We start from the raw sequence: 10,989 nt of genomic DNA, 5'->3' as shown, positions 1-10,989 counted from the left end.
AGTAGTAACAATAATCTCAAATTTAGCATGTCTCCAAAGAGCAAGGAAGCAAAGCTTTCACTAGCAAGACACAGAAGGTCTGGCCAGGTTTTATAGGAAGAGGTAATAACCGGATCAGAAGCAGCTGAAAATGTAGCTGCAAGTTTCTAACCAGCATAGAAAGGGTCATTAACTTCTTCAGCACCAAAGGAAACCAAATCCATTTGATATGAGATGCAAACACACAGGCTAAATGGAAGATCTGTGATTCCCAATACGTAGCGATCTTCTAACTCCAGATCTCCCAGGAGGACGTGACACACTCATGACAGATGGGATTGTAACCTGCCTGATTTAGACAGTAAAAAATTACTGTAATGCTCCATTTTTGATAAATTTTCACTATAATTATCAGCAGATCTACCACCTGTATGACATATCTTCATTTCTTTTTACCTGTTTTTGTTATTTAACATATTTTTCCAATTTGTTTTTTCAGTATGTCGCGTCTGTAATATGTTGCAACATGGAAAAAGTGTTAACAAATGTGTTTTTCTTCTTGTCAGTCTGTATATTTAGCACTTTTAATGCATGATCATGTGCTGCTGTAAATGGTATATGGGTTTGATTGGGACAGTAACACCTGGGATTTACTACCACAGACATTTGTGAAATATAAAATTTGTCACGCCATAAATTAAGAGAGCCACCGAGCCAAAGTATAGTTACAGTAAATGCTGGATTTACACTGCACGATTATCCTGAGCTTTCGGTTGTTTCCCAATTATCATGAAGTCTAAACAGGTTGCCAATCACCTCACAAATGAGCAAAATGCTTGTTTGTCAAGCTTAAAAATCAACGTTCTCGGCAGCACATTGTCCTGTGTAAGAAAGTGTAAGAAAACGTTACAGTCTGGATCATTAACGATAACCTGTCAGGTCGGAAAACATTATTTACCTGCAGATATGGATTAAAGGGGGTGTCCATGTTTGGGGCTCAGGTCTGCAGACGTATGAATCCTCAGAGTGCATGCTGTCATGATTTTCCAGTGACATGAGCATGGTTATGTGACTTGAAGTATGCAATTTGCATAATCCTGGTCACATTCCGACTAGACGTGTCTAGCTTCGCTCAATTCACGCACATCTATTAGACACGTGACTGCATGTATGCAAATTTAAAAAAAAAAACATATCTGATATTGATATGTTCTTAAAGTCTGGTCTACCAAAATCTACCATAAGTTTTTTTGCAGTTGCAACACCTTCCTAAAAATTAGAAAAAAAGCAATAACAACATCATACAGACGACAAAATGGTATCAATGAAAATTTCAGCTTCACATGCAAAAAAAACGAGCCTTCATATAGCTCCAGAAAAATAAAAATGTAAAGTCTAGGAAAATAGCGACACAATCCAAATTTTTTTTTTTTACAAACCTCTGAATTTTTTTTTCATCAGTTTACATAAAAAACACTAAGCAAGTTTTGTATCGTTATAATTTTACTGACCTGGAATATCAGGATGACAGCTCATTTTTACCAAACTATGAACGCTATAAAAACAAAACAAAAAAAAAACAATAATAGCGGAATTCTATTTTTTTTTAACCATTCCATTCCACTTTTTTTTCTCGTCTGACCGTACATTTTATGGTAAAAAGAATGGTGCCATTAAAAGTGAAAAACTGGCCAGCAAAAAAGCGAGTCCTCATGCGGCTGTGTCGCTGGAAAAAAAAAAGGCATAAACAGGAAAAAAAAGAAATATGAAAAATTGCTGTGTTCTGAAGGGGTTAAGTCTATATTAACATTTTATTCAATTCATGGTCTTGGTATTTTATATCCCGAAACAAGTTTTCATGTGCCGTGTACATTGCAGTTCTTGTTCTTTAATGTTCCTGGTGAAGCACAAATCACTGGGTTTATTATCTTTCTGTGTCTGGGAGAATTATAGCTGCACATAACTGTACATAACACACAAAATGAACGTCATAAATCACTGACCGCTGTAACCTCTGCTTCTAAGGAAGAAAAGCTGCGGAAACTGCTCTGTGTCATTTACAAGTATTGGAAAATGTTTCTCTCTCTGACAATCAGTAGAGATCACCATGGTATGAAATCAGATTTACCTTCTCTTTCTGGATCAGTGAACCTTACTCAGGGTCACTGATACATATGCGTTCCACATCAAGGGCCATACAACCATATGTATTAGGGAATTGCAATATGTCCACTTCCCAGGTAGAGCGAGGAACTCAAGTCCTCTGTGGCAATATGTACCCTGTGATTGCAGCTCAAAGGGGATCTGCCACCAGATCATTGCCATCTTATCTGAGATGCCCCAGATGAAGCCTTAGCGAAACACACATATTTATCGTTGAATGGCTGGTTTTTTATACTGTCTGTGTACTCTTACCTTTATCTACTTAGCTATTTATATTTCAGCATATTTATGGTTTGATTGTGACTACACAGTCAAGGCATCACCCTTGTAATGTAATGGCCACTCTCCATGCAAACATAAAGTTTGTGTATTTTCCTATGTCAGTTATGTCTGTATTTCTTCCCCCACTGGTTTTAACTATTTTGATTTCTATTACTACCACTAATAAAGTATAAACTTCTATTCATATCTGTTTCTGGCATGGGTTTCTCTGTGTTTTTTTAATCTGAGAGCAGCATGATGTAGAGATAAAGACCTTGATTCCAGCGATGTGTCACTTACTGGGCTGTTTGCTGTAGATTTGATAAAATCACAGTTTTATTAGCAGTAGATTACCACTAGAGGACTATATTTATGAGCTTTATATAACCCCGCCCCCACCACTGATTGGCTGCTTTCTGTCTATGCACAGTGTACACAGAAAGCTGCCAATCAGTGGTGTGGGCGGGGTTATACACAGCTCAGCAGAGAACTGGTAGATCTGCATCAGAGAAACTGTGATGTTACCAAACTGCTCTAAGTAGCCCAGTAAGTGATACACCGCTAGAATCAGGGTCTATGCCCCTACACCATGCTGCTCTTAGATGGAGCACCAAAAAAAGTCCTTAAAAGGGGTTGTGATAATATGTTATATAGAGTATTGCAATAGACCCTTTACTATACAGTCTCATGCAGAAAGATAATGTTGTAAAGCATCCATGCAAATGAGCCCAAAAGAGCGCCCACCATTACCTGATAGAATTATAATTAAGTTGCAAGCAAGAGATATCTCATCTGTTCAATCTATTTGCAAAAATGGAGCCAATTTATTTAATGTACATAAATTTGCACAGCCCCAATTATTTTTCTATGTCTCCATCTAGCAAACACACAGTATGCACCTAAAGTAAACCCAGATGGGGTTAAGAAGTCCAGGGTGCTTTGACCATTTGCCTTTTTGGAGTCCAGAGATACTACTGATGCCAGTGCCAGTCCCATGACAATAGTCTGTAGCCTTGCCATGTGAAAGCTTTACCTGAGGCTCAGAGGAAGTCTTCCTGTAACCGAGGCAGTGGCCAGGCCATTAACCGTTTGGATGTGTAGAACTCTCGGAAAAGCTGAATTTTAACTTTTTGCCTGGTTGCACCTTAAATCAAAGGGCAACCAAATTTTTGGTCCACGTATTGTCCGTATCTAAAATGGATCACACGCGGACCAATATCAATCAATGTGTTAGAACACATGAAAAATCGCAGTGAGCTAGTCTCATGCATATATTGGATGAAACTTACTGATATATTTCAATGGGTGAGCTAAAAAAAATTTTAAAAAATGAATGCAATACATATACCATGCACATGGCATCCATTTTTAATGGATCCATTACAATTATTAACATAGGAATATGGATTGCTCATAAGTGATGATCTGGAAAAAACATCATCCAAATGTTTTTCTGGATGAAAAATGGATGGTTTTTTTTCATGTGCTTATGTGAACTTAGGAAAATATGTAATACATCCATAGGGAGTGGGAAGAAATACATTATTTTGTCTTTTTTACAATTAGTATAAGGCTGCCGTCACACTATCAGTATTTGGTCAGTATTTTACATCAGTATTTGTAAGCCAAAACCAGGAGTGGGTGATAAATACAGAAGTGGTGCATATGTTTCTATTATACTGTTCCTCTAATTGTTCCACTCCTGGTTTTGGCTTACAGATACTGATGTAAAATATTGACCGAATACTGCTAGTGTGACCGCAGCCTTAGACCTTCGTTATTCTCGTGCGAGCACCATAGATAGAATTTACACTCATTAGTATATATAGATTTTCACGTCTTTGTGGTCCACACACAAAAAAAAATCAGGACTTGTCCATTTTTTACTTTAATCATATGAACATATATTTTAACATCATATAACAAACAATAAACAGTGATTGAAAATAACAAAGGAACAGAAATCAGAGTCGGATATGGAGGTTTTCTATGTATGCAATAACATTGTAATTTCCAGTGTAGAAATCATTCTTGTCACCAGTATAAGATCTGAGGGGACATTCCTCAACAATGCTGAATTATTTGGCCATTTTTGCTCCTAGTGAAAATTCAGGCAGCACTGTAGCCATCATGTCGACTTCAATGCAAAAAAAAACCAAAACTGATGAAACTCTGATGGTAAAAACGGACACGTGGGCCTAACACTGCTAAACATCTCATCCACCACACGAATGAAAATCGGTTCATTTTTGGAGTAAGGCTGGAGTCACACTAGAGAGGAATGCGGACGAGTGCTATGCGACAAAACATCGCACAGCACTCGGACTAATGTAAATCTATGGGGCAGCTCCCATCATCCGCAGATAGGGAGAGACAGAGGATGGGTCAAGGGTGGGCTTTTTGAGGATAGGTATGATCGAGGTACCAGTTGTTAGTGACAGGTTGAAGAGGAGGGTTATGCTTGTGATGAAGACTGTGGTAAAGTCTGGAATGAGGTGGGACGTTATTGTGTCACATTCACAAGTGGTGAGGCAAAGTATTCAGATGAGAGGAGATGGAGGGGGAACTGGTGGAGGCAGGAAATAATAGAAAGTACTGAATAGCTGTTTAGAGTAGTGAGGCAGGTATGATATGAGGGATGACGGTTTGTTTTGCTTCAGTCAGAATTTGTGCAGCATTTTAACAACTTCTGTTACTGGATGGGCAACTCCGCTCCCTTTCTTTAGCAGCCGTACAACGGTATACTTTGTAGATGATGGTCAGAAAGAACATGTGCTTCAGTAGATGGCAAGTGCAGCACCAAGTGGCCTCTGCTCTTCTTCCTCCACCTTAACATCACACCCAGTACAGTCCTCAGTGGTGGCACCCCAATTAACCTCCCCCCCACATCACAACTCTCCGAGCGCCCAACTGATTGTGCGGAACCACAGGTGGGCCATTCTGCAGAGCTGTTCACACATTCTATTCCATGGGTATCAGAGGTCTGCTCTAAACATTCACAGAGTCAAGTTTAGGAAATCATCTGCACCGATGGCCAAATTGATGCAAACAGTGGCAGCATCAGGAGCTGCCTCTCTGTGCCGTTACAGTGTCAAAATGGTGCTGGAACAAAATGTCGGCCATTTATATGGAGAGGGACATGTGATTTCAGCAGCCAATGACACAAGCTGTTGTGTCAGGACATTGTGGGTGTTTCCTGCGCCCTGATTGGCTAGCCGCAATGTGCACACATAAAGTTAGAAAAAAAAATGACTGCTGTGCTGTGCTTACAAGAACACGGAGCCTCTGAGCTCTACAAACCTCCTCCCATCATCAAACACGTGCTAAACGCTAAAGATACACCACCATTATCGTTGCTAAAGTGCGGAAAATATTTTTGTCGCAACGCAACTGTTTTCCCGCACTTTACCGAATGTTATTGATTTTTTACTGATTTTATGGAATTTTGCTTGGATTTACGGTCACAAATCCGAATGTGCCATATTCGTGCAGAATTTATGATTGGCGATCATTTTCCTAACAAATTCAATCATCTCTGGTTGTTATTACTTATGACTAGTGATGAGCGAGTGTACTTGCAGCGCCCCAGGGTCCTGGTCGTTTCAGTAATATCATTTTCCTCTAGGGGGGAGTGATGTTACGTTTGGAGGCAATGAAGGAGATCTCTTTACCAGGTATCACAAACATACAACACATTTCACACTCCAGGCCACCAAGGGGAGCTATGCTCCTATTTATTAGGGCACTCTTCACACTTAGGTAAAACTGGTGGCCTGGAGAGGAAGTGAGGCAGATGCTGTCTGAGCTTTGCTCAGGTAGTTGGTCCCTGACAGCAGGTGGGATCCTGTCAGAGGCCTAGACAGAAGGTCACGGAGCTGCGCCTGCCCCACGTGCAGCAGTTCCTAAGAAAGGACACGAACAGAGAACTGTATTGTAGAGAGGGTGAGAAAGAGTTCATAGCAAAGGAGTGGATACCAGAAGGAGTTCTGCCCTGCACAGGCTGTCTCCTTCTGAGGCACAGGATCCCGGTAGCCGGAACACCGAGGGAGCAACAGTCCTTTATGCCTTGCTCCAGAGACCGGCAGGACAGCTAATTTCATGTTACTGATCTGCTCCATACCCAGGAGGCAAGGTGGCACCCACAAGAGGCCGGGGCATGATAGAGTCCCTGTAAAAAGCCTTAAGCCACTGGTCATACGGGTTGTCCTATCCATCTGGAGGACAGAGAGAGAGAGAGAGACATAACATCTACAACATCTGTGAGGACCTAATGAGAGGCTCAGCAATAAGGTACTACAACACCCTAGGCGCTAGAGGAAGGCTACTGATTTCCACCTGGATAAGGGGACTTATTTGATTTGCCTCCAAACCAGCCGGACTCTACCTGCCCTGTGATCTGGTGCTCTGGACTGTGGATGCTGAAGCCTTCAGTAAAGGTAAAGAGACTGCAACCTTGTGTCCTCGTTTTTCACTGCGCCTCTCATCATCCACCATCTAAACACTGGGAAGCCCTGGGGATACACTTCACCTGTGGGAAGGTATACCATCTAGCTGCCATAACATCACCCCAGCGGACCCCCCTCAAAGCAGCGTCGGTCACCCTGACCGAATACCACAGGTGGCGTCATGAACATTTCCCCTTTAAAGACCTTTCCCCTTTTACAACGGACGTCCCGAGGGCCACGGACCGGGTCAGCCACCGTGACATGCCCCTGAGAACCGAAGAACCCGTTACCGAGTACCCCTCGCCTTGGGGGCGTTCCATACTCGTTCCTCGGGTTTTCCACGCTCGGGTGGTCTCTGAGTATTTGTTAGTGTTCAGAGATTAAGTTTTCATCGCTGCATCTGAATGATTTACATCTGTTAGCCAGCATAAGTACATGTGGGGGTTGCCTGGTTGCTAGGGAATCCCCACATGAAATCAAGCAGGCTAGTAGCTGTAAATCATTCAGATGCGGCGATGAAAACTTAATCTCCGAACACTAACAAATACTCGTAGGTCACCCGAGCGTGCTGGGCAAAACCCGAGCAACGAGTACACTCGCTCATCACTACTTATGACACCTTTCATGCAGGCTTTTAGAAAAATTGCATCTTTATTATTTTATCATCATTACTGCATTGTTGGTAGCTAGTCTATTACATCATCTATTTAGACTATTGAACCTTCGATATTCTATCATCTTAGGGTGACCAATCAAAAATCGCCAACTCAACTCCCATGACGTAATTCTAATTACAGTTCCATCACTTACTTTCATAAATGCTCTCTGTGTAAGGTATACAGTTTTAGAATTTCTTAGCTTAGTCTCTTTGCATATTGACATATTTCTATATGTTTTTTCAGATATACATTATATATTAAAAAAGAAGATAGTTTTTGCTACATACAGTTGTGCTCAAAAGTTTACATACCCCAGCAGAATTTTTGCTTTCTTGGCTTTTTTTCTCCATTCATAGTTAGTGGTTGGGTGAAGCTATTTATTGTCAAACTATTGTCTTTTCTCTTTTTAAATCATAACGACAGCCCAAAAAATACAAATAACCCTGATCGAAAGTTCACATATCCCGGTGATTTTGGCCTGATAACATGCACATCAGTTCACACAAAGGGGTTTGAATGGCTACTAAAGGTAACCTCCTCACCTGTGACCTGTGACAAATGCCAGGAAAATTGTTCGGGGTGCAAAGAAAAACCCACAAATGACATCAGCTGAAATACAGGACTCTCTGAAAACTAGCGGTGTGGCTGTCTCAGGATGCACAATAAGGAGGCACTTGAAGAAAAATGGGCTGCATGGTCGAGTTGCTGGTATGAGCCTCTACTGGAGGATCGGGGCACCTCGGATAATAAATTAAATCAATACGTTATAGAACTTACCAGTGTCGGACTGGGGTGCTAAGGGCCCACCAGAAACATTGACTTTGGGGGCCCACTATTCACCTGCACACAAATATAACATTACCCTGATTCACAAATGTACCTGTATCTCTATATAATAATACACTGGGCAGTTTGGTTAATGAATGATGAGATGCTGCTTTTTTTCTGTACAGAGTGAATCAAGTGAGTTATGACAAGTATTGCCCATACAGAAAGGTTGGGGGCCTAGATCTGCACAGGGGCCCACCGGGGGTTCCCCTGTGGGCCAGTCCGAGCCTGGAACTTACTATTTACAGCTGATTTGGGTACATTTTCTCCTGGAACACTCCTTTAAAGAATGTTTTCAGAAGGGGAACCCGTAGACCCTGGCTGGCTTCACTTGGCCTGCTCCAACAAAGCAGGTGTAAAAAAATAAACACAAACATTTTCTTTCCAATTCAGGCTTTGGCCCAAACTCCTTTTTAAGGAGCGGCAATGTAATCAGGGAATAGAAGCCCTAGAATTTTTTTCTATGAGCTTTTCTCAGACTTATGAGAAAATGAACTGCCCCCTCCTGCTACTTCCTATGCTCTCTTACCTTTACAGCAGACCTTTTCAGCAGTTTCTGCTTCTGCTCCAACCTGGAAAGCTGATGTGGTAACAGCAATCAGAGAAAGTTGGAGCCAGATTGATGAAGAGTACTGTTTGACACTCAATAAGTCCATGCCTCAGAGACTGCAAGCTGTTATAAAAGCCAGAGGTGGTGCAACAAAATACTAGTGATGTTTTGGAGTGTTTTTTTGTTTTTCATTATTCCATATTTTTTTTCCTCAGAATTGAGTGATCCCATAATTTTTCCCCTATGCTTGGTTAAAAAAAAGTAACCATTACTGACTACCACGTTTTTTGTTCTCGATTTCTTTTAGTGTTTCTTAAAGCCAGAAAGTTGCCATTTTAAATGACTTTAGTTTTGTGCCATGTCTGTGATCTGCTTTTTTTCTACAAAATTAAACAACTGAATGAACATCCTCCAAGGCCAGTGATTACATAACTCAACCCCTGGCAAAAATTATGGAATCACTGGCCTTGGAGGATGTTCATTCAGTTGTTTAATTTTGCAGAAAAAAAGCAGATCACAGACCTGGCACAACACTATAGTCATTTCAAATGGCAACTTTGTGGCTTTAAGAAACACTAAAAGAAATCAAGAGCAAAAATATGGTAGTCAGTAATGGTTACATTTTTTTAACCAGGAATAGTGGAAAAATTATGGAATCATGAAAAACACACAAACAAACAAACAAAAAAACAACCCAAAACCTCACTAGTATTTTGTTGCACCACCTCTGGCTTTTATAACAGCTTGCAGTCTCTGAGGCATGGACTTAATGAGTGTCAAACAGTACTCTTCATCAATCTGGCTCCAACTTTCTCTGATTGCTGTTGCCAGATCAGCTTTGCAGGTTGGAGCCTTGTCATGGACCATTTTCTTCAACTTCCACCAAAGATTTTCAATTGGATTGAGATCCGGACTATTTCCAGGTCATTATGTGTCTTTTTTCAAGAAATGTTTTCACAGTTTTTGCTCAATGGCAGGATGCATTATCATCTTGAAAAATGATTTCATCATCCCCAAACATCCTTTCAATTGATGGGATAAGAAAAGTGAACAAAATATCAACATAAACTTGTGCATTTATTGAAGATGTAATGACAGCCATCTCCCCAGTGCCTTTACCTGACATGCAGCCCCATATCATCAATGACTGTGGAAATTTGCATGTTCTCTTCAGGCAGTCATCTTTATAAATCTCATTGGAACGGCACCAAACAAAAGTTCCAGCATCATCACCTTGTCCAATGCAGATACGTGATTCATCAATGAATATGACTTTCATCCAGTCATCCACAGTCCACGATTGCTTTTCCTTAGCCCATTGTAACCTTGTTTTTTTTCTGTTTAGGTGTTAATGACGGCTTTTGTTTAGCTTTTCTGAATATAAGTAACATTTCCTTTAGGTGGTTTCTTACAGTTCGGTCACAGACGTTGACTCCAGTTTCCACCCATTCGTTCATTTGTTTTGCTGTACATTTCCTGTTTTGGAGATATATTGCTTGAAGTTTCTGGTCTTGATGATTTAATGTCTTCCTTGGTCTACCAGTATGTTTGCCTTTAACAACCTTCCCATGTTGTTTGTATTTGGTCTAGATTTTAGACACAGCTGACTGTGAACAACCAACATCATTTGCAACATTGCGTGATTTACCCTCTTTTAAGAGTTTGATAATCCTCTCCTTTGTTTCAATTGACATCTCTCGTGTTGGAGCCATGATTCATGTCAGTCCACTTGGTGTAACAGCTCTCCAAGATGTGATCACTCCTTTTTAGATGCAGACTAACGAGCAGATCTAATTTGATGCAGGCGTTATTTTTGGGTATGAAAATTTACAGGGTGATTCCATAATTTTTTCCTCAGAATTGAGTGATTCCATAATTTTTCCCCTATGCTTGGTTAAAAAGTAACCATTACTGACTATCACATTTTTTGTTCTTGATTTCTTTTAGTGTTTCTTAAAGCCAGAAAGTTGCTATTTGAAATGACTTTAGTTTTGTGCCATGTCTGTGATCTGCTTTTTTTCTGCAAAATTAAACAACTGAATGAACATCCTCCATGGCCGGTGATTCCATAATTTTTGCCAGGGGTTGTATTTGTAAACCAAAC

The sequence above is a fragment of the Ranitomeya variabilis genome, chromosome 1, assembly GCF_051348905.1.
Source record: "Ranitomeya variabilis isolate aRanVar5 chromosome 1, aRanVar5.hap1, whole genome shotgun sequence".
NCBI classification, from domain to species: domain Eukaryota; kingdom Metazoa; phylum Chordata; class Amphibia; order Anura; family Dendrobatidae; genus Ranitomeya; species Ranitomeya variabilis.
Note: the sequence above shows the minus strand (reverse complement) of the source record.